Below are 4,555 nucleotides of genomic sequence, written 5' to 3' on the forward strand. Positions count from 1 at the left end.
CTGCCACTGCACACATACACGCTATGCATACACATGGCGACCCAGAGTTAGGGTTACAATTTTAGATTTATTTACGCACTTTAAAAACATTTATTTTTTACATATATTTTTATATTTTTTTCTTTTTACATGTTTATTTACAGCATTAAATGTTGAAATGTATATTGTAATAGGCTGTATATTAACTTTGGGAGAAAACTGGTAGTTCTATGTAAAATCAGATGTTGAGCACCCCCATATCGCCAAAATGGCATGATCCTCGTTTTCGCTGCGAAGCTTTGACTGTGAGATTGACAGTCACCCATCGAAGCATAATATGTTCGACTATTCGGGATCAGCCCTAAATTTTTTAAATCTGCATTTTTGATTTATAGCAGGGATTTTCAAAATCTGGGACTGTGGGCCTCCCCTCAGACAAAGCTGTGAAAAAGGTGCCCCCTCACACCCCCTAAGTTTACATGCTTAGTTTTGCTGAATTCCTGGATGCCTATGGGATCATGATTATGTTGTATGATCCCATAGCACTCAGCAATCTAGCCTAATATTACTGTTTTTAGGTTAACTTTATTGTCCCCAAGGGTAAATTCTGCTTGGGCACAGAGCAGTGTTGCTTTGTAAAAAATCACAAAACACATCAACAAGAACCTGAGAAGCGTTGACATGTTGTACTTCACAAGAAGAACATATAAACACATAAGAAAAAGGACATTGTTGACAACATAGTTCCATGGATTAAAGTGCAAGTGCTAGGGTGCTAGTATGTTTATTGCACATTGCCCTAAGTAAAGTGCTGAAGTGCTCACATATTTATTGCACACAGCTCTATTTCACATTGTTCAGCAGCTTAATGGAGGCTGGCACAAATGATCATTTTAGGCGATTGGATTTGCATTTTGGTACACAGAGTCTTCTTCCTGATGGCAGGGTTTCGTATTCGGGGAAGCATAACTGCCTGGTCATACAGGCTCTGTAGAGGCTCATAGTCTCTCCTCTCTATAATTTTCATGGCTGTTTTGTGCATGTTGCCAAGCTTGTTTTTCAGCTTAACTGTTAAGTTGCAGTAATTCCATATCTGATGACACTCTCTAAGATTGCATGGTAGAAAATCATCATGTTCTGACTGCTCACACCAAACAACCTTAGACGCCTTAAAAAATAAAGGCTCTGCTGCAATTTGTTACACAGGTTGTCAACATGTGTATTCCAGCAAAGAAGACTGTCAATGTGGACACCTAAACATATGTGAGGACACCTGAGTTACTTCCTGGTTTTTAAATACGTCTGACTCATAATCGGTAACTTGCCTCGGGTCGAAGACCATTTCCTGTGTTTTTTGGATGTTTAAAATTAGATGGTTGGTGTCACACCATTTAACAAATATGTCTAATTTGTCTTGGTACACAGAGGAGTCCGTATCCTTGTACAAAAGGCTGAGGATCCCGGTATCATCAGCAAATTTTATTATATAGTTGTTAGAGTGCATTCCTATCCCATTGACCTTCACTTGCTGTGCCCTGTCAGTTAAAAAATAATAAAACCATTTAACAAAGATAGAATTAAGATTCATGTTTTTAAGCTTCTCTAAAAGTACTAAAAGTGAGTTTGCACTGTATTAGAGGCTGAACTAAAATCAACAAACAAGATTCTAGCATAAGCTTCCATGTTTTCAAGGTGCTTAGAAATAAAGTGCGAGATGCAAAGGATTGCGTCATCAGTGCTGCGTTCTTGCTTATAGGCAAACTGGTACACGTCTAACTTTGACTCAACATCCTTGATGAGTATAGACACAACAAATTTATCAATACTTTTCATTATAATCGAGGTTAGAACTATGGGACGAAAGTCATGGTTCTCTGAGGCGCCTGGTTTTTTAGGCAGTGGATAGTTGATTTCTTCCACGGAGCTGGGACTGTGTGAGTATTCAACGACTGTTGAAAAATAGGGCACCATGCCGTTGTTAGTTCTTCTGCACAGCTTTTGAGCGGAAAGGCTGGGAGGCCATCGGGGCCTGTGGCCCTGTCTGACATAACTAAAATGGTAACTTAATGGCATATATGGTAAACCATATATATAAAAAATATATAAAAAAGGTCTGTCCTCAGGAGTTTATTTAGTTTCTGACTCTGAGAAAGTGGGAAACTGTAAAATTTACCATAACTACTCGGAACTGTCCCTTTAACCAAATCACACGCAGACTGTGTGATTTCCATTTGATAACTAATAATAAGTAATGTATTATGTTTTCACTTCCATTCACTAGGCCTACCTTAAAACAGTTTGAAGGCCCCTTGGGGAGGGAGTCCTGCCTCCCACTTTGAAAACCTCTGGTTTATAGCATTTCAAAGTTAAGGTCGATAATTTTCTATATTTTTGTTATTGTCAGCAAATCCCATAAAAATATGAAAATGAACATCTCAAAAACATTAGCATCTTTCTAATGCAGTTTTTAAAAAAAGTATTATCTTTCCAGCTGTGAAATATCCCTTCAATGACCTCAGCGTTTCAGACTGTAACAGATCAGAGCTGGCTCGTAAGTTGATTTGGAGCTTTCTGCCAAAATTTGATGGACTACAGTGACTTTACATAAGCATAGAAAATTACTTAAAAAGGAAAAAGACAAATTGCAGAAAACTGACATTTCTGATCATAAATAAGGCAAACTACTTTAAATCCAAAGAGCTGAGAAGAGGTGTAAAGAAAACATGTACAGCTTTAAATTCCATCTGCTTCTCTTCTGTCTCTCCTGTAGTTCTTCTGTTTGTTCTCTAGATTTCAGTCACTGCATGTTTTTTACATCAGTAATTTTACCTTTCCCCAAAATGTGCAACAATGTTTGCTTTTGTTTGCAGTACATGCCTTGAATATATAACTTTATTCTTATGTTCATGCCGTCAGCGCATGCATCCCCCACTGAGTCCATTATTTCTGTTTCTATAGCTCACAGAGGTATATTTTAAAGCACAGGCTGTAAGATTTGTTAAACCCAGCTGTCTGTGCTGTTCGTTCATACCTTCATTCCCTAACACACTACAGGTCCAAAAGTCTTTGCATATAAATAGTGTGGCAGTTTGTGTGGAGGGGCTAAGCAACTCTCTCTTGACATTAAGAGGTCACGATCATTCCAAGGTAGTTTTGTAAAAACTATAAAAATTATATGTTCCCTGAACTCGAGTTTTCTGATCATCTGTAGCAGATGAATCGAAATTCGGGTCGGTGGAGTCATGCCGTGTTGATGTCAGATGGTCATATTAATTAATCAACATCCACGTCATAATTAGGATTCTGAAAGCTTCAATGTACAGCATATGACTTGGTGCTCAACAGTATAGTGTAAGAATAAGCAAACAAATATTGATACTTCACATTAGCCAAAAGTCCATTGTTCAACGTAATTAACCCCAAATATAATGGATACGGTGTTAGTATTTGTAATTGTCACACAACAAACTCTGCAGTCATTCAACTGTCTTCAGTTTCTTGAGCCCATCATTGGACCCTACACTTCACTTCATACGGCACCTGCACAGCAAACAGAGGAATGCAGAGTACATCATATATCTAGTAATAAAGTCTGTTCTGCTCCTTCAAACTGGGAAAACCACAATGGAGTATTGTAAACTATGTAGTGAGCTTTCATATGGTTTTGTTGTTGAGTCAGTTCCAATCCTGGCCACCAGGGACCTATGTCTCCAGCAGGTTTATTTAGTTATCTTTACACAATCTCTGAGTAAAACCTGGAATCCCCTCAAATCTGTAAGATACACTGACAGATAACAAGTCTTCCAGGTTTAACTCAGCAAAGTTATCCAGACAGAACAATACATATGCTACTAGAGACAGATCTCCCAACACACACTTTGGCACAGATGGACCAGACAAATACAGAGAGATAACCACACATCAGTCACACCTCTGGTTAATTTAGACCAGACCTACATGTGAATGAAATTTGAGAGAACGTTCATAATCCAAACAGCAGCAGTTGAAGAAGCACTTGTATCTTTAGTAGAAATACCACGTTCAAAGAGTTTTCCATTACTAGTAAAAGTCCAACATCACATTTCTACTCAAGTAATTTTGCTGTATTTGCAGTAAAATTTACTTCAGTAAAGCACTCATTGTGAGGAAGAATACAAGTGATGAACTTGTATCACCAGTTTTGGAATTTTTCTTGCTTGTAAAAAGGAAAGAGACAGAGGCAAAGAAAGAAGAAAACAAGAAATACTAACGAGTAACTAGTTGTCAGATAAACGCTGTGCAGTACCTCTGAACTTGTATGTGGGACACTAAGTCAGATAACTACCGATCTGCTATGCTGCCCTCAAAACAAAACTCATCTTAAGGGAAAAGAAACAGTTGTGGTCTTTGCCTTTCTTAGTTGCTCTGCAGCCTTTCATGTTTCCAGCAGGCGAAGCCGTCGTGTTGGGTCTGTACACCGTCTGACTCACCCTGACTCACAGTGAGATGCTGCAGCTGAAGGCAGCGTTTCCCCGAGGGAGCACAAGGCTTGTCAAACTGCTGCTTCTCGTGTCAAAAAACAGACACTCCTCATCCT

Source organism: Micropterus dolomieu, linkage group LG19, assembly GCF_021292245.1.
Source record: "Micropterus dolomieu isolate WLL.071019.BEF.003 ecotype Adirondacks linkage group LG19, ASM2129224v1, whole genome shotgun sequence".
Lineage (NCBI taxonomy): Eukaryota > Metazoa > Chordata > Actinopteri > Centrarchiformes > Centrarchidae > Micropterus > Micropterus dolomieu.